Source organism: Odocoileus virginianus, unplaced genomic scaffold, assembly GCF_023699985.2.
Source record: "Odocoileus virginianus isolate 20LAN1187 ecotype Illinois unplaced genomic scaffold, Ovbor_1.2 Unplaced_Scaffold_4, whole genome shotgun sequence".
NCBI lineage: Eukaryota > Metazoa > Chordata > Mammalia > Artiodactyla > Cervidae > Odocoileus > Odocoileus virginianus.
This window is the reverse complement of record NW_027224266.1, coordinates 4,134,759-4,155,182: the sequence shown is the minus strand read 5'-3', so window position 1 is coordinate 4,155,182 and position 20,424 is coordinate 4,134,759. Positions and strand designations below refer to the sequence as shown.

The following is a 20,424-nucleotide window of genomic DNA, read 5'->3' as shown; positions in this document are numbered from 1 at the left end:
CCTGAAGTTAGACAGGCTGCAACTGTCTGGATTTTGAAGATTTAGTAAAATAAGAGAATATAGGGCTTCCTTGGTGGTCCAGTGATTAAGAATCCTCCTTGCAATGCAGGGACACTCGTTCCATCCCTGGTCTGGGATGATCCCACATGCCATGGGGCAACTAAGCTCATGCCCCACAACTACTGAGCCCATGTGCCTAGAACCTGTGCTCCTCAACAAGAGAAGCCACCACAATGAGAAGCCCGAGCACCACAATGAAGAGTAGCCCCTGCTTGCTGCAACTAGAGAAAGCCAAAAATAAATAAATTTAAGAAAAGAATATTCTTAAAAATAAAATGTCTCACTAAATTTTTTAAAATATTGATCACATGAGGAAATGATAATCCTTTGGATATATTTGGTTAAATCACTAAAGGTAAGTTCTCCTATTTCTTTTTACTTAATAAAACATGGCTAGTAGATTTTGAATATATAGGACTCATATTCTATTTCTTTCAGCGCTGACCTAGAACCGGAGTCCTTCCTATACTTGATACTATCCTCGAGGAATATAATCCTGAGCTCAAAACCCCACCCTGTGACAAGGGCCCCAACTCTCCCCAACAAGCCAGGCTGTATGGAGTCTACCTGGATTTTCCTGGATGATAATCACTGGGATCAGTTTCTCTGCTCTGTATCATAAAATTCTGAGGCCATCTACTTTCACACAACCACCTCACTATGAATGCTCAGCCCTAAAGTCCAGAAGACACAGCCTGCAGGGAACACATTTCAGATGAAGTGCATGGATCTGGTCTGTGGTAGGGAAGAGGCTCCAGGTTCTCAAGATGCTACAATGAATGAAAAGCTTATTCACAAAACATAGACAGGTATTATACTCTAAAGAGATCCTGTATCAAGTACCAACCTTGGTGAGGACCATTAGAAGGAAATAAACAAAGACCACCAAACAGTAATCTGAAACAAAGCTGCATTTATTTGCTTGCCTGGGAAGGGAGCAGGACTTCAGCTGGTGTCGCCATGTAGCACTTGAAAAGATCAGTGAGGACAAAACAGAGGAAGTACACAAATTGAGTTCTGGTGTCTGGTTGGCTCACAAGGCTGAGCATAAACTCTTCTTTGCAATTGGCCATTGCACTGCTTCACTCCTTAAAAGTGCAGGCATCATTCCTGGGATGTCCAGTGTGGGCTGCATGAAGTTCTAATGGACTCAGGGTCACTCCGCTGGCCTCTCTGCGTTGTTGGCTTCAAGCTGACCAAATCTTTCCTTAACAGGATCTGTAGCACATTAGTACAGCTGGATTGATCAAGTAAGACCCGCCTGGTATCTGTCTCTTCGCTCATCTCTTTTGGAACTGCCAGACCAAACTTCCTTTACTTTGTTAGGGCGAAAGGCATATATGCATACTTAGAAAAAATAATTTTATAAGAAAGTTCTCCTTCAAAGTTATAAGAACAAAATATAAGAGCCATTCAGATACTTGTACACAAATGTTCAGAGCCACACTATTCACAATGGCAAAAGGTGGGAACAACTCAAATGTACATCAACACATAGTGGATAAACAAAATCTGGTGTTCACAAACAAGAAAAGGGTATTCAACCCTAAAAAGGAAGGAAGTACTGAGACCTGTGCCAACATGGATGAACCTCAAAAACATCATGCCAAGTGAAAGACTCCAGACAGCAAAGGTCAGATAGTCTCTGATTTCGTTTTTAGGAAAACTGGAGAATGGGGAAGTCCATAGAGACAGAATGTAAATTGGTGGTTTCCTGAGCGGGGTGGGGAGAGGAAGCTTGGAAGAGTGCTGAATGGTGCAGAGATTTCCCTTGGGGGATGAAAATGTTTTGGAAATAGAAGCTGTGAGTGCACAACATTGTAAATGGAGTAAATGCCACTGAATTGTACAGTTTAAAATAGCTGATTCTTACGTAAACTTATCACAATAAAAAAAAGGGGGAAAGAAAGGGATGAAGTAAACAGAAAAGTTCAGGGATCTTTTGAGCCCCATTGAAACAAGAAAGAAGGAAAAAAATAGAGAAGAGGAAGAGGGGCGGCTGACCAACTGGGTGATCACTCAGCAAGAGACAGAGAGGAAGGGGGCAGGGGGACGTCACCTCGAATGTAACAAGGTTGAAAACACCTGAAAAACAAACAAACCGACTCATTTCCAACCGTTTAGCTATTTACCTTCTGCAAACAACCCAGGGATGTCAAAAATGTCAGTGATTTTATAGGGAGACAACCACATCCCAGAAGTGCCTTCGCACAGCTGCAGCCTGGAGGAGACGGCCTGGGCTGGGGACAACCGTGCAAGCAAGCGCCCCACCCCTGCGGCACACCTGGAGGGGCCCAGGGCCTCAACATTAAAGTGACAAGGTCAACTTTGGGTACGTTTAGCTTTTTCTCCCCCAAAATGTGTGAAAATTGCATTTCACACACTGTGCAAAAACTGAAACAAATATGGAAGTGCATTCTCTTCTGAAGGATGTTTCCGATATTTCATAGGCAACTTCAGTGTAGATTACACACCGTGAAACCCTCTGTGAAAAGCGACGACCTTCCTGTGGCATGCTAACAGGGATGGACCTTGAAGTCAGGATGCTCAGTGAAGTGAGCCCCTCACCAAAGATGACAACTGCAGGACCCCACTTCTAGGAAGAATCTACCTCAGCCAGACTCAGAGACCCAGAAAGTAGAGGGCTGGGGTGGGGGCTGGGGGAGAGGGAACCGAGAAGTTGGTGCTCCTTGGGGAGAGAAAAGAATCTGTGCAAGCAGAAAAGAATCCTAGAGATGTGTTGTACAACAAGGTGAGTCCACCGAACACCAGTGAGCTGGACACGTAAAATGGTGACGATGCCACAGTTCATGTGTTAGTAACTCATCTAAAAACTTAAAAAACAGTCATCTTGTTAATACTAATTTTTACTTTCTTGGTATTACAGCTTTATTGCCTGAGAGAAATAACAAGGCTTCAGGAGTTTAAACTGACCCTAGTTTGGGTCTGGATACGCTTGAGAACATCACACACAAAAAAATAACTGTCCACAACCATTACCAAAGCCATGGCTTAGGTGAAATAATCCCAGTTTATTAAAGACCTTCGGGGCTTGTATGTAAAAATTGTGCCTCTGCAGAAGGTCTGCACATCTAAGAATGTAAAATAGTGACACATTAAAAAATAACCCAAGTGAGGTTGCTGCTCTTGGGGTTTTTTTTAAAGAGAGAAAACCAGGCAGGCCTCAGGACTTGGGGGCGGCTGGGGGGCTTCCTTCCGGGATCCCTGTGGTCTGGCTGCCTGGATTGGGGCCCCGAGGGGGTGGCGCGGTGGGGGCTGTGGGGGCTGCATCCACTGGGCACCGCACTACCCTCCAGTAAATCGGCGGGCGTGGGGCCTGTGAGGCCTGGATCCTGTGATGCGAGATGCTCAGCCTCGGGCGGCTCTGGACAGAGCCTGGTGGAGACAACCCAGGCACCTGGGGTGGCAGGGGGTCCTGCTGCCGTTGGAGGTGAAGGAGCACTGCTGGCTGGGCGTGGATGGTGGTGCTGGGCTGGGCAGCACCCTGTGCCCCTGGAGCCTGTAAACCCGGACACTGTGAACTTCGACCCCGTCGCCCTGGGGTCTGTGCTCTCGGACACTGTGGCCCTGAGGCTTGTGCTCGTGGGGCTTGTGCCCGTGGACGCCGTGTGCTGGAAGCCCGGGCCGCTGGCGGTTGAGGCCGTTGCGGGGCCTGCTGGGGAACCAGCTGGTAGACACATGGCTGCGGGGCTTGCTGCTGGCTGCTCCAGACCGTTGAACTGCGGGGGAGCTCCACCAGAGCAAAGGGCCTGAGGTCCGAAGCGTTTTCCAAAAGCACCTGAATGGTTCTGGGAGGAGGGGGAGAAGGACGAGGAAGCAGCGGCGGTGGTGTGGACCTCCAGTTCGGGAGCCGAGATCCTGCGGGCCGCTGACCGGGCTGGATCCCCACGGGAGCGGGGGCCCTAGGGGCACACCCTCTCCCTGAGGCCTGGCTACAGCAAAAGGGGCCCACTACTTTGATGACCTTCAGGCCAGGGGAGATGGTCGTGACCTGGACGTCCGGGGTTCTTTGTAATGCGCCTGTGGTGGACGGGGAGGCTGCAGGAAGCGAGCTTCCTCTGTTCAGCGGCACAGACGATCTCTGGGAAAGGCTGGGTGGCTGAGGAGCAGGGCCAGGAGATGGGCGGGCCTGAGAGCTGCCCGCCTGCTGTGAGGTAAAGCTGTCACCGCAGGAGCTCCTCTCTGGGCTCCAGGGACGTCTCTTGAGTGGGGGTGGAGGTCTGGCTCCCCAGTCTGGCACTGAGGACGGAATGGACGCAATCCTAGGCTGTGCTGACCGTGTGCCTGGAGCAGGCTGCCTGAGACGGGCTGAGCCACTGGAGCTGGGTGACGTCTGCACTGGACACTGGGTGCTCTTCTGGACCAGTTGCTCAGACTGACTGACCACTCTCCCAGCATCAGCCTGTGGCTTGGACAGGAAACTCCTGAAGTGGTCATCTGTGGAGGACTGGGGCAGACTCGGCTCTCTCTCCCTTGTGGCTTCTTTCTCAGACCCATTTCCAGTGGCAAGTGACTTATCAGCTGGCTGCCTGACGGTCAACCTTGTTGCCTGGGATTGGTAGGCAGCCTCACATCCAACTGCAGGATCACCTAGTACCTCCTGGGTTAGTTGTGACTCCTCATATCTGACAGACTTCTTCCCTTTAGCATATTTCTGCACATCCACTTGAGAAGGGACAGCCAAGTTACAGGGTCTCTGTTTCCACGTATCTACACACTTGCCTGCTTTAAAAGTCTTAAGGCCATGTTGCTTGCTTGTTTTACTTTCCCTTATTTTTTTGCAAGAAGCCAGGATTCTTAGCTCAGGAGGAGGTGGACAATGGGACAGCTCCTGCTGCCGATTCAGAGCAGGTGCAGAATACCTCTTGAGATTCCTTTTCATGGGAAGAGTGTTCAGCTTTTGTTTGTTATAGAGCAGTCTGTTTGCAGTGCAGGCTACTGACACAGAAGGGTCTAGACACAGTGGTTCCGCTGTAGCCAAGATCAGTTGGCTCTCAAGCAAAAGTTTGTCCTCCTGGGTCCAGTTCTGGTCATCGCTGGCTATGGCCTCTACATCACAGACTAACGTCTGCATGGTGGGACGTAAGAGAATATGCCTGCTTTGGTAATGCGGAGGTTCCCCGGCACTGGACTGCCTGTAGTCCCGTACCTCTGCTATGACACACCCCTGATGAAAAACGTTAACCGCAGACTTATCCAGGAGATCCACCAAAACAGGAGGTAATTCTTCAGCATCCAAGTATTCAAGCAGTTCCCCTTCTTCATAAGGCAGTGGAATGCTCTCTGAATATGATCCATGTTTCCCTTTGAGCATCAGGGAATAGCCCTGCTTTCCTGGGTACAGGTTGATCACCAAACAGGGCAACGACTCTCTCCTAAGGAGCTTCTCTAACAGGTTCACGTTGCTTCTTAATTCCTCCATAACCTCAGGCTGTTTTTCACATTCTTCAACATAAATGTCATACAGTTTTTCCTGGAGAGACGTCTCTCCGCTTGTTGAGTATTTCCTTTTCGGCGGTCTTTGTTGGGCAGTTGCAATGACATACTCTGCATGATCCAAAGCTTGCTCTAGAGCCTGCTGCATGATCATACAAGATGGGGACCCTGTAAGAAGAGAACATGGAAGTGGGCGATGAACTCCGTCTTGCAAATGCAGCCACTCCACAGTGGAGTGAGCAGTGTACCTCAAAATGAGCACCAAAAACCCTCCCCTTAACAAGCAGAGCACACAATACCTGAGACTTGGAGAAAGCCACTGCTGGTCTAGCCTCTCGCTGCTGCAGATGGGCTGGAAGCAGGACCCACCCCGCCCTCAGGGCATTGCTCCCCAGGTGCACATCCTAGTATGCACAAGCAGATTCCAGATTCCATCATTCAATTACCTACAGCCCACACTTCCTCCAAGGGCTCTGCCACAATAGACCCTCTTTTCATATAACCTTAAAAGCAAGCATCCCAAACTACAAGTGGCCAACATAAAAATCCATCATTTTTTGTAGGGCTTTAATACATACCATTTTCACGGTAATCAGTTGCTGGGAAGGTCATGAAAAGTGGTCGTTTCTTTCCTTGGCGATCACATCACCAAGAATTACCCACTGTCTTGGGAGTCTTTTGTTTGTTCCCAAGGGCAGGACTGCTCCTGCTGTCCATCGCCAGTTTAACACACCCAGTTCCTACCTCTTGACTCCAGGGACACTTGCTGTATTTGGCGCAAGCATCAGAATTCTTCAATGATTCTTCCCGTGATCTGCCTGATGCTTTTCATAGAGATGTGCACGGTAACACGACATTCTTTTATTCCCTTTTATTTCCCTAGCTATTTCAGAAAGGGCTTTTAGCGTGTGGTAGCTCAGTTATATTGTCTAGCAATTGCAGTTCAGGATTAAACTGTTTTAAAAGGTGGTTTGTGTCTGATAGGGTTGAGAACTATTGTTCCTGGTGCTGGCAGGACAGTTTAAATGATTACTCTAACTGTAGACCATAGCTACGGTCCTAGGGATGGTTTAGAAGGATATGACTGAGTCCTAGACACTTTATGGGCCATTGTTTTCTATTAATATTGTTGCCTTGAAATCTGCCAGCCTTTTGAACAAGTTGTTTTTTTTTTTAAACCTTTTGATGTTTAGATTTAGACATAATGATAATAGGATATTCACTCTGAAGAGTCACAACTGAGAAGAATCCAAAATCAATTGGTGAAACTCCTGAATTATAGACTACTATAAAATAAATGTTTTTCTGACCAATAGCAATTATAATTACATATTACAGTAGATAGAATCTATTGAAATAGGACTAATAACTCCTTGACTAAGAGTTCCTGAAGTATGTCCCTTGTTCAGGACTGCACAGGAATCATTGTCTCCTGGCATGTCAGTTGTCTTGGGGCAAGTGTATAAGTCATCCTTTGGTATCACCAGGTGATTGGTTTCAGGACCCCCTGCCCAGCCCCCTGCTTTTAGGGATGAGCCAACTGCCCAGAGCCAGGTCCTCTGACTGTTGTGTGTTCTCTGCCAGGGGCTCTCAGTCTTGGCGCTAGTGACATTTGTTAGGGGGGACTCTCCTGGGCACTGCAAGATGCTTGCTAGCATCCCTGGCCTTATCCATTAGATGGCAATAGCTTTCATCCCTGTCGGAAGAACAAAACATGGCTCCAGGTATTGCCTGATACCGTTGAGGGGGGGGCGCATATCTTTCCCTGGGTTCGGAACCCTGAGGTCCCCTGCTCTGTAAACCATGAGCTTGATCCCACTCGGCCCCTCAGCTGATGTCCTCGGGTACCCCTCTCTCAGTAGAGAGGTGTATCTGCCCCCTCTCCTCTGGGATGGACTAGAGGCTCAATTGTTGTGGTGACTGTGTCTTCGGGCGGGGTCCCCAGGAGCCATCCCTGACAAGAGGATTCGAGTGCAAGGAGTTTACTTGGAGTTCATCCTGAGAAACTCTGGGCAGGGGAAGGGCAGCTGAGTCAGGACTGAGGAAGAAGGTGATAAAAGGCACAGTCAGGAGCAGAAGGCTGCTGGGGACAGCTGGTGCCTGCTGCGGGGCTTGGGGAGACCGTGCCGAACGAGCGTCGGGTGTCCTACCTAGAGGCACAGAAGCTGGGATGCATATCATCCACTCCTCTCTCTCATCGGCCGAGGACGGTCCTGGGGGCCGGATTCCCGATCCCTCTGGGTTGCCACACACGAGTGCTGCCGTGCTACTGTGGCTGGGATGCCCTCAGCGAGCGTCAGGAGCGTCTGCGGCGAAGCTCAGCGCTCGTGTCCAGGATGCCAGTGCCGCGGGGGCAGGGGCAGGGCCCTGGCAGCATGGGCTCCGCCTGTGGCTGCAGAGGAGTGGAAGCATTCGGCCATCGTTCTCGATGATGCAGAGAGTGTGCCATGTAACGTATCCGCCCACATGGACACATGAGACTCTTCTGCCTCCAAGCGAAATGGGTGGTTTCACGTGAGGTTTTGTCAGCTGCGACAGTCCACCAGGCCGACAGTGGAGAGTGCGATCCTCGCCTTACTCCTCAGGGGGACGACCCCCAAGGCAGTCTGGCCACATGTGCACTGGCTGAGGCTCTGGGCCCAGCCGTGCGTGTGTCCCAGTGAGCTCCGGTTGGCCTGCCAGGGCTTCTCATGGCTCAGCCACCCCCTACCCCTGAGCTCCCTAATTGCCCGGTCTTTCCACAGGATGAGGGTTTTTGAAATTTTTCACAATGCACACCATCCTTGAAGCCTTCAAAATCACATGCATGAGCATGAGTATAAGGACTCTAACTGCTGCTATCCCCTACAGCAGACACAGATGCACATGCTGGGAAAACCCATGGCCAGATTAAGACATGCTGGAGGAGGAAGAGACCTGAATTAACAAGATAAGTTACCTAATTTACAACAGTCAGCTCGTCTGTTCCATACTCAATGAGCCAAGCATGAAATTTTTTTAGGTGTAATATACAGAGAGTAAAATTTACCACTTTCAGTGTAGTTTTGTGAGTTTTGAAAATTGTTTTCAGTCATGTTGCCACCACATCATGATATAAAACTGTTCCTTTCTTTCCAAAAAATTCCCTCATGCATATTTGGAGTCAACTCTGGCCTTGCCCAGAGTCCCTAGCAATCATTGATGTTTCTATGCCTATGGACCACCTTTTCCAGAATGTCATATAGATTCATAAGTCATATAGCTTTGGGGCTGGCTTCCTTAACATACCTACATTTAAAATTCATCCATGCTGTTTCATGTGTTATGAGTTTGTTCTTTATTATTTGCTGCATAATATTCCATTGTGTAGATATACTGGGGTTTGCTTACCCAGTTAACAGCTTTTGGTTGTTTTCCATTTGGGGTGATTATTATCAAAGTTGGTGTAAATATTTGCAAATAAGATTTCCTGTGAATATAAGTGTTCATTTCACTTGAGTAAATATCAAGGCATAGCAATGTTGGGTAACACGGTAAGTCTGTGTAACTGGACAAGAAACTGTCAAACTGTTAGTGGTTGTACCATTTTGTATTCCCAACAGCAATGTTTATTTTATTTTTATTTTTTTTAGTTCTACCACTTTATTGCTACCAACTCATCTCCCTTCACCCTCGTGCACACATGCTCGCTCATGTAACCCCATGGACTGCAGCCCGCCAGGTTCCTCTGTCCATGGACTTTTCCAGGCAAGAACACTGGAGTGGGTTGCCATTTCCTTCTCCCCAACAGCAATGTTTAGAGTCTCCATTGCTTCTCATCTTTGTCAGCACTTGGTATTAACAGGTCTGTTTTGTTTTAAACCATTCTAATAGGTGTCTAGTGTATTTCACTGGGGTTTTATTTTCCATGTCCCTAATGACTAGTGATATTGAGTACCTTTTTATGAGCTTAGTTTCCACTTATATGTTCATTGATAGGTCTCTTCAAACATTTTGCCTATTTTTTTACTGGGTTCAAGTTTGAGAGTCTTTATATGATCTGGATACTAGTCATGTAGGAGACATGTGTTTGTGAACACTTTCTCCCTGTCTGTAGCTTACCTTTCATTCTTTGTTGCTGTTCATTCTCTCAGTCATATCTGACTCTTTGTGACCCTGTGGACTGCAGCATGCCAGGCTTCCCTGTCCATCATAAACTCCTGGAGTTTGTATAAATTCATGTCCATCGAGTCAGTGATGCCATCCAACCATCCCATCCTCTGTTGTCCCCTTCTCCTCCTGCCTTCAATCCTTCCTAGCATCAGGGTCTTTTCATTCTCCTAACAGTGCCTTTTGAAGAGCAAAATTTCTTAATTTTTATGAAGTCCAATTGATCACTTTTTTTCTCCTCTAGGTTGTGCTTTTGGTATCAGGTCTATGTAATCTTCGCCTAGCCCAAGTTCACAAAGCTATTCTCCTATATTTTCTTTTAGAAGTTTTATAGTAGTGAGGTTTTATGTTGTGGTTTATTGTCTATTTTGAGTTCATTTTTGTATAAGGTGTCAGGTATAAGTCAAGGTTCATTTTTTGCATATGGGTGTCCAAGTGTTCCAGTATCATTTGTTGAAAAGATTATCCTTTCTCCATTGAACTGTCTTCCCACCTTTGCAAAAAATCAATTGACCATATATGTGAAGCCCAATTTCCAAACTCTCATTTCTGGTTCACTGATCTGTTTGTCTTATCTTTGTGCCATATCACTGTGTCTTAATTACTGTAGCTTTATAATAAATTTTGAAACCAGGTAGTGATAAAGCTCCAATTTTGTTCTTCTTTTGTAGATTAATTTTGGCTATCTTAGTCCTTTTGTCTTTTCCACATTGTAGAATCACCTGTCAATTTCTACAGCTGGTTGAGTCTAAACCATAGTTCGAATGATTATCTGTGTGCCTTTGAGCGAGTTATTTGATTCTTTTGTGCCCATTTCTTCATTTATAAATTGAGTTGAGATGATAACGATGCCGCTGACGCCTACTTGGTTTAGTTTTTTTTTTTTAATTTTATTTAAAAAAAATTTTGGTCGCACTGTAAGGTATGGGGGGGGGGGGGCGCGTCGCACTGTAAGGTATCCCCAACCAGGGATTGAACCCCCATCGCCTACAGTGGAAACATAGATTCTTAACTGCTGGGCTGCTAGGGAAGTCCCTCATCTAGTTGTTTTGAAGTTTAAGGACATAGTGAGAACTCATTAAAGGTTAGCCATTTTTTTCCTCATCATCACCCTTCCAACTGCCTTTTCCTTTTGTTTCTTTAAGACAGCGGGGCACCATGGTGAGAACAATGGACTGGAACTGGGTGAGACTGATGGCAGGAAAAACAGGTCAGGAAGTGATTGCAATATCCCAGTGGTAAGTGATGAGGTCAATGTTAGTAAAGCTGTAAAGGAAGATTGAGCAGATAAGTAATTGGTTAGAGGAAGTGAAAACAAGGAGAGCTGAATTTGACTCAGAATTGCTAGCTTTAAGAGACTGTGTGGCTTGTGGTGACTTACATGATGTCACATATAATTCACAATCTTTGGGGGGGGGCGGGTCAAGATTGTAGGAAGTTGGGGAATGATGGCATTCTTTAGACTGCTCTTTTGCTCACTACTGCTTACCTAGGGCACAGCACCAGGCCTTGCTAGGTACTTACAGTAGACAGAATAATGCCCCTGCCCCCAGGTGTCCACATCCTACTCTTTGGAACCAGAGATTCTCTTACCTTTCAGTGCAAAAGAGACTTTGCAGATATGATTAAGCTATAGAGCTTGAGATGAGGACAGTATCCTTGACCTTCTGGGTGGGCCCAATATAATCGCAAGGATCCTTATAAGGGAAGGAGGGAGGGAGGAAAGTCAGAGAGAGAGAGACTGAAAGATGCTTTGCTGCTGGCCTTGAAGATGGAACAAAGAGCTAGAAGCCAAGGAATGCAGATGGCCTGTGGGAGCTGGAAAAGGCCAGGAAACAAATCCTCCCTGGAGTCTCCAAAAAGGAATGCAGCCTTGTCAACACCTTCATTTTTTCTTAGTGAGATAGATTTCAGGCTTCTGCATTCCAGAAATATAAGATTGTAAATTTGTGTTGTTTTAAGCCACTGCATTTGTGGTAATTTGTTACAGCAGCACTAGAAAATGAATGTATGTTTTATATACAGTGTTTAGTGAAGATCTGTATTCTGCTGCCTGTAGTTTGCTGAATCAAGGTTTGCACAACCTCATACTTCTCTAACAAAAGCATGCTACCTGGTTGTCTAGTATCTGATTGAAACTGAGGGGAAAGAAGAGATGTATGAAAAAGACACAGGCAGCCTTGCCCAGAATATCTACTGTCATCCTTCTTTAATTTTACAAAATGCTTTCTTTCCAAGATCCTAAACGTCAGAAACAAGTAAGTAAGAGTTTTAGGGGTCTTTGAGGAACGCAGAACAAACCCAACCAGAACAAAATAGTGGTAGGAACTCAGGCTCTGAAATCAGGAAAAACCAAAACTGAGAGGCCTATTTTGCTAATGGGGTTGTTTCCAAGTGTGCTCCTCCCAGGCCACTGCTGATTGCATTGTGGAAGAAGAGGCCACTGGCTCCCCATTTTCCCCTCAGAGGACTGCGGGGGAATGTTCCATTTCTGTAGGCCTCTTGGCCTGGTCACTTTCCCAGCACATGCACTGCCAACTCCTTTCTGATATCAGTTCACAGTTTACACTTGACAAATCCAGCTCCCTGCCCTGGTGTAACCAGAGACAGGGATCACCCCCATGACGTAAACCGAGATTATGTAAACTGAGTTTTTAATGTCAACAGAGGTCACCTGCTCTTCAGATCTGTTTAGCTTTCTAGAATTACAATGGCTAACAGTTATTGAGTGCTCACGGTGTACAGTATCTGCATTCCTTAATCTCTCAAAGCCCACTACAGTCTCAGTTTTACAGATGAGGAAAAAGAGACCCAAAAGGTTTGAAACCTCGTCAAAGCTCACATGATTGGAGCAAATTCAGGAATATATATGGTTTTTCTTAGCAGACAAACTTTCTCTTTCCCTTGAAATTAAAATGTACTGCCTAGAAGCCTTTGGGCTTAGATATTCTAGCAAGGCCTTTAGGAATCACAGCTTCTTTTTTTTTTTTTCTTCCCTATTTCTAATTTTTCCCAAGGTGAGGCATTTATTCAGGCTGAGGCTTACAGTCCATTAGAAGCTCGATTAGCAGAGCCTCAAAACACTGGAAAGGAGAAAAATCACAAGAAAATGGGCAAATCTGAAATGTATTCATTCCCAACAGACATGATGAAAACAACATTCAGGATCAGGATCCAGAAGCAAAGCAAGATCAGCATCATCACCCCAAGACTCGGTTCCATCCACAATCTCATACCTGCTGAGGTCGGAAGGGGACTCCTGCTACCACTTGGAAGCATTTCCAAGGACAAGGGCTAAAACCAAAAATCTTTTCCATGGGAACCTACTATATAGCACTGGAAACTCTATTCAATACTTTGTGATGACCTATATGGGAAGAGAATCTAAAAAAAGAGTGGATCTAAGTATATGTATAACTGACTCTCTGCTGCACAGCAGAGACTTAACACAACATCGCAAATCAACTATGCTTCAACAACAAGAACAAAAGGCTTGTTTCAAAAACAATGAAAAGAAACAAAAACCTTCTTCATTATCCACAACATTCTAATCCCTAAGCCAGTTCATAGACTACATGTTTTTATAAGAATTACCAAATGGAACTCAAAAAATGGAAAGCATGCTTTGTGCTCAAAAATATAAAAATACATTTGTGTATATATTTTATAATTTTATAAATGCTAAAATTTAATATGTAAATATTATGTAAATGGAATGTAAATATAAGGTGTATAAATAGATGTGGTAAATATAGAAATATAAGGGGAAATAGTAAGCTTTGGTATACATAATTTTAATATTTATATAATTCATGTATATAGTAAAATTCTTTGTATATTCAAGGGCATCATATTACCTTACCCAAAGAAGGTCCTATAGACAAAGTATCTCCGATTTAGTCATCCTACATTTTTGAAAAAGAGTAAAAACTTAATATATTTTTAAAAGAAAATTGTGTCATCAGATCCATTTTAATACGGCTGACTAATGTTACTAAATATATAACACTGTCTAATACTAAATTACAGTTGAAATGCATTACTAAGAAAAGATGATAGCCCCAACTATAATTTTAGTTTTGTCATATATAAAAAACGAGATATGACTCCTGGCCTACATTCTTCTGGAAATATCGTTCATTATCTGTTCATCTGTCTCGGAAAGTCAATGCCTTGTGCCATTGCCATTTTGATGATAATCTAGTCTTTACAAGGCCAAGGTATCCTCTCTTGTAGAACCTCTCACATCCCATGTGACACATTCTATGTGTAACCCAAGCCGTAGCTTCTCCCTACTGTCTTCAAATGTGATGCTTTTTCTATTATATTTGGAGAAAAGCAGGTTCATCGTCTATCTGCTCGAGTCACACACTTGGCACCTCCTTCTCTGCTTTGGGAGCTCCTGCTCTGCGCCACCGCAGGCAGCCTTTCTCCCCCATGTGACGATGCTGTCATGGAGAGGGAAGGTGGGCCACACTCCCTGTGGTGGCCTGCCCTTCATTCCCCCAGCATGGGATTAAGACCTTACTGACCGCGTGGGGATAAACTTATCAGTTTTACAGGGTAGAAAAAAATTAACTAAACGCTAAATATGAATTCTCTCATGCTGTTGTTGTTCAGTTGCTCCGTTGTGTCCGACTCTTTGCCAATTCTCTCATAGTCCAAAGGAAAAGAACAAAGGACATTAAAGACTTCATTGAGGAGGGTGGTGTCCTTTTGATGGTACATCCCAGTTTTCAGACTTGCTCCCAGGCCCACTCTTCTCTGTCCCTTTGAGGGAGAGAGACAGCAGGAGACCCCTTCATCACCTGTGTTCAGTGCAGTTTTCATCCCACCATAGGAAAAGTCCACGCCCTGTCTCAGGGGTAGGAAAAGTCCACGCCCTGTCTCAGGGGTCAGCACAGTGCTGGGTTTATCAGCTTCTGCAGTGAGCAGTTGGGGGCCCCATCCGGGCCCTCTGGGACCCCGTTTACAGTATCTATGTGCCCCTCTCTTGGCTTCTGTGTGCTTTGGCTTCTGATGGTCTACATTTGAGACTCTTTTTAGAAGACTGCCCTTATGCTACTGAAACTGCTTTAAAGAGCCAGAGCCCGGGCTAGGCGGGCATAGGAGTGTGAAAGCCCAGTTCCCTGGCCAGAAGTTGAGACAAACTCAGAGGGGTGACCACCTCCAGAGGCCCCCCTGCCCTTCACAGGGTCAGGCTGAGGCTGGGTCTTCACCTGAGATCACATCCTCAGGGTTTCTCCCCTTCCTAGTCTCCGGTTTCTCTTACCCTTTAAAGGTCTCCCTGGAAGCACTCATTAAAAAAAAAAAAAAAAGACTCTCATATGAATCCTCATCTTAGGGTCTTCTTCTGGGGGACCAACCTCAAGCAGCACCTTTCTAGCCATTTTTAAGTGTAGTCAGCAGCTCTCTAATTCTCAGGCAGGACGTTCCCAAAGTCCAGCAGAACAGCCCAGGATCTCTGGTGTGATACGTCAGCTCGTCTGAGCTCCCTCCCCAGCAGGGCGGGATGAAACTGTGCCCCTTCTCTGCTCCAGTCCCCAGTGGGTAAACGCTGGGCAAAATAAACCTCTGTCCCAAGGCCAAAAAAAAAAAAAAAACATTCTCAGCAGTAGATTTAAATCTGATTAAAGAGGACAAACTTTCCCCAAAGCAATACAACTTGCAAAGAGGTGCTCTACACCAAATTAGATTCTATAATTGGCCAAGCTGGCTCTCTTCCCCTCTTCTACCTCCTGCCCAGATACAAACCATATGCAGGAAGTCAGTCCATCACATGCTCTTGTGAAAGAATAAGCTGTCTACCCTGAGGGCCATTTTTAGTAATACAAACACTCCACAGGGGCTTTGACACAAAATGTCTCTTTTCTCTAGTCCAGTGATTCTCAAACTGTGGTGCCAGGACCAGGAGCAGCAGCAGCAGTAGCGAACTGGTTAGAAGCACAAATCCTCCGACCCTACCTCACACCTACTGAATCAGAACCTTGGGTTGGAGGTGGGCCCAGTGACAGGCATCTCAACAAACCTTCCAGGAATTCTGATGCATGCTCAAAGCCTAGAACCACTGCTTTGGTCAAGTCAGACATCTTCTGTCTTTAGTTTCTGTAAATATTTTTTTTCAAATTCTCAGGAGAGAAAGTAGGATTGGCTGTTACCAGGGAGTATCAATCCTTGATGCAATCATCTACAGCAAGGAGAAACGATGAGTAGAACCAGGGGAACTCTGTGAACAAAGAGGCCTCCATGAACTCCTGCATCCACCATTATTAACTGGTCCAGGAGTCATGGAAGACGTCATCTATGATGACAATACAATGAACTAGGTCAACCCAAATATAGTGGTCTTCATGACAGGGATTTTGAAAAATGAAAACGAAGTGTTTCTCTGCTTTAGACTGTTTGGAAGAGCCTAATATCGACATGAGTGCTCCTCCAGTGTGTTCTTATAACATGACCACACTTACCCCATTAGTGTACATATTATTATAACTGCTTACTTATGTTGTCCCTATACTGGAAGCATCTCAAAGATGGGGACTATTTCTTGTCCACCTCCTCATCTCTAAAGACTGTACCACAGTTAGGTAATCAATAAACATTTCTTACGTGTTGAATAAGTAAAAAGAAACCAGGCATCAACATAACGTATTAAATTCCTAACTAGAGGAAAGCCCTGGGATTAGGATTGACAGTTTCTTCCTACATAAGCAACTAAGGCAACTCTAAACGAAATACAAGGCCCCAAAGTACTTTGTGATAAGTGGTAGGGGAAGGTGACAACAGTGGAAACATTTTAGAAAGGAAAGGCATTTTTTTGTTTTGGTGCTTGAAGAGTGTAAACTTTCCACCCTCCAGTTGTACTGAGATATAATTAACATACAACACTGAATACGGTTAAGGTACACAGCATAGTGATTTGACTCACATATACTATGAAATTGTTGCCAGAGGTGCTTCAGTTCTTTGCTCAAAGCCCACCAACCCAGCCTTTAGCAGAAGTTAATATAATCTTTAAATTAAAGGGTTCAGAGATAAGGAAACTACAAAAATAGAAGAAAAAAAAAACAGCTAGGACCAAGATGGTAATAAATCTGACTTCCAACAGACCTTGTCTCATTATTTGCTGATTCTGCGACAGTAGATATTAAATGACACACCTACTGGTGCTCATGACCAGACATTCAGTTCAGCTCAGTTGCTCAGTCGTGTCCGACTCTTTGTGACCCCATGGACTGCAGCATGTCAGGCCTTCCTGTCCATCACCAACTCCTGGGTTTACTCAAACTCATGTCCATTGAGTCGGTGATGCCATCCAACCATCTTATCCTCTGTCATCCTCTTCTCCTCCTGCCTTCAATCTTTCCCAGCATCAGGGTCTTTTCAAATGAGTCAGTTCTTTGCATCAGGTGGCCAAAAGTATTGGAGTTTCAGCTTCAGTATCAGTCCTTCCAGTGAATATTCAGGACTGATTTCCTTTAGGATGGACTGGTTGGATCTCCTTGCAGTCCAAGGGACTCTCAAGAGTCTTCTCCAATACCACAGTTCAAAAGCATCAATTCTTCGGCGCTCAGCTTTCTTTATGGTCCAACTCTCACATCCATACATGACTACTGGAAAAACCATAGCTTTGACTAGATGGACCTTTGTCAGCAAAGTAATGCCTCTGCTTTTTAATATGCTGTCTAGGTTGGTCATAACTTATCTTCCAAGGAGCAAGCGTCTTTTAATTTCATGAATGCAATCACCATATGCAGTGATTTTGGAGCCCAAAAAATAAAATCTGTCACTGTTTCCCCATCTATTTACCATGAAGTGATGGGACCAGATGCCATGATCTTAGTTTTCTGAATGTTGAGCTTTAAGCCAACTTTTTCACTCTCCTCTTTCACTTTCATCAAGAAGCTCTTTAGTTCTTCACTTTCTGCCATAAGGGTGGTGTCATTTGCATATCTGAGGTTATTGATATTTCTCCTGGCAATCTTGATTCCAGCTTGTGCTTCATCCAGCCCAGCATTTCATATGATGTACTCTGCATATAAGTTAAATAAGCAGGGTGACAATATACAGCCTTGACATACTCCTTTCCTGATTTGGAACCAGTCTATTGTTCCATGTCCAGTTCTAACTGTTGCTTCCTGACCTGCATACAGATTTCTCAAGAGGCAGGTCAGGTGGTCTGGTATTCCTATCTCTTTAAGAATTTTCCACAGTTTGTGGTGATCCACACAGTCAAAGGCTTTGGCATAGTCAATAAAGCAGAAGTAGATATTTTTCTGGAACTCTTGCTTTTTCGATGATCCAACAGATGTTGGCAATTTGATCTCTGGTTCCTCTGCCTTTTCTAAAACCAGCTTGAACATCTGGAAGTTCACGGTTCACGTATTGCTGAAGCCTGGCTTGGAGAATTTTGAGCATTACTTTACTAGCATGTGAGATGAGTGCAATTGTGTGGTAGTTTGAGCATTCTTTGGCATTGCCTTTCTTTGGGATTGGAATGAAAACTGACCTTTTCCAGTCCTGTGGCCACTGAGAGTTTTTCAAATTTGCTGGCATATTGAGTGCAGCACTTTCACAGCATCATCTTTTAGGATTTGAAATAGCTCAACTGGAATTCCATCACCTCCACTAGCTTTGTTCATAGTGATACTTCCTAAGGCCCACTTGACTTTGCATTCCAGGATGTCTGGCTCTAGGTGAATGATCATACCATCGTGATTATCTGGGTCGTGAAGATCTTTTTTGTATAGTTCTTCTGTGTATTCTTGCCACCTCTTAATATCTTCTGCTTCTGTTAGGTCCATACCATTTCTGTCTTTTATTGAGCCCATCTTTGCATGAAATGTTCCCTTGGTATCTCTAATTTTCTTGAAGAAATCTCTAGTCTTTCCCATTCTGTTGTTTTCCTCTATTTCTTTGCACTGATCACTGAGGAAGTCTTTCTTATCTCTCCTTGCTATTCTTTGGAACTCTGCATTCAAATGGGTATATCTTTCCTTTTCTCCTTTGCTTTTCACTTCCCTTCTTTTCACAGCTATTTGTAAGGCCTCCTCAGACAGCCATTTTGCTTTTTTGCATTTCTTTTTTTTGGGGGGATGGTCTTGATCCCTATCTCCTGTACAATGTCATGAACCTCCATCCATAGTTCTTCAGGCACTCTGTCTATCAGATCTAATCCCTTGAATCTATTTGTCACTTCCACTGTATAATCATAAGGGATTTGATTTAGGTCATACCTGAATGGCCTAGTGGTTTTCCCTACTTTCTTCAATTTAAGTCTGAATTTGGCAATAAGGAGTTCATGATCTGAGCCACAGTCAGCTCCTGGTCTTGTTTTTGCTGACTGTATAGAGCTTCTCCATCTTTGGCTGCAAAGAATATAATCAACCTGATTTCGGTATTGACCATCTGGTGATGATGATGGTGTAGAGTCTTCTCTTGTGTTGTTGGAAGAGGGTGTTTGCTATGACCAGTGCATTCTCTTGGCAAAACTCTATTAGCCTTTGCCCTGCTTCATTCTGTACTCCAAGGCCAAATTTGCCTGTTACTCCAGGTATCTCTTGACTTCCTACTTTTGCATTCCAGTCCCCTATAATGAAAAGGACATCTTTTGGGGGTGTTAGTTCTAGAAGGTCTTGTAGGTCTTCATAGAACCATTCAACTTCAGCTTCTTCAGCATTACTGGTCGGGGCATAGACTTGGATTACTGTGATATTGAATGGTTTGCCTTGGAAACGAACAGAGATCATTCTGTCATTTTTGAGACTGCATCCAAGTACTGCATTTCGGACTCTTTTGTTGACTATGATGGCTACTCCATTTCTTCTAAGGGATTCTTGCCCACAGTATCAAACTTGGGCTAAGCTGATCTCAGCTTGGTTATGTTATTATTCGACTGCTCTAACCTGAACAAAAAAAGAACCTCCTCTGCTGAGGCAGATGACCTTGACCACGATCAGGCCCCAGCAGGGCCCATATGACTTAATTAGGTAACAAAACGATTACGACATTAATTTTAGCTAACATCCCTCATCTCATACATGTACAAAAGAAAAAGGGGAAAAAATGGTTTTTTACCTTATGAGTGGTCATGTATGGATGTGAGAGTTGGACCATAAAGAAAGCTGAGTGCCGAAGAATTGATGCTTTTGAACTGTGGTGTTGGAGAAGACTCTTGAGAGTCCCTTGGACTGCAAGGAGATCCAACCAGTCCATCCTAAAGGAGATCAGTCCTGGGTGTTCATTGGAAGGACTGATGTTGAAGCTGAAACTCCAATACTTTGGCCACCTGATACAAAGAGCTGACTCATTTGAAAAGTCCCTGATGCTGGGAAAGATTGAAGGCAGGAGGAGAAGGGGACAACAGAGGATGAGACGGTTGGATGGCATCACCAACTCAATGGACATGGGTTTGGGTGAACTCCAGGAGTTGGTGATGGACAGGGAGGCCTGGCATGCTGTGGTTCATGGGGTTGCAAAGAGTTGGACACGACTGAGCAACTGAACTGAACTGAACTGAGAACTCTTAAGATTTACTCCCTTAACACCTTTTAAATACACCACACAGCAATGTTAACTGTAGTCATTATCTTGTACATTACATCTCTAGTACTTATTTATCTTATAACTGGAAGTTTGTACCTTTTGACCACCTTCATCCACTCTCCTCTCCCCAACTCCCACCTCTGTTAACCACATATTTAATCTCTTTCTCTATGATTTTGGGGGTGTTTATTTGTTTTAGATTCCACATAGAAGTGAAACCGCACAGTATTTGTC

At 44.7% G+C, this 20,424-nt stretch overlaps 1 pseudogene; it reads right to left on the bottom strand.

Moving 5' to 3' along the window:
• Positions 1-963: 963 nt before the first annotated feature.
• Positions 964-20,424, bottom strand: part of LOC110143438 (transcription factor SPT20 homolog pseudogene) — a 55,101-nt pseudogene continuing 35,640 nt past the window's right edge.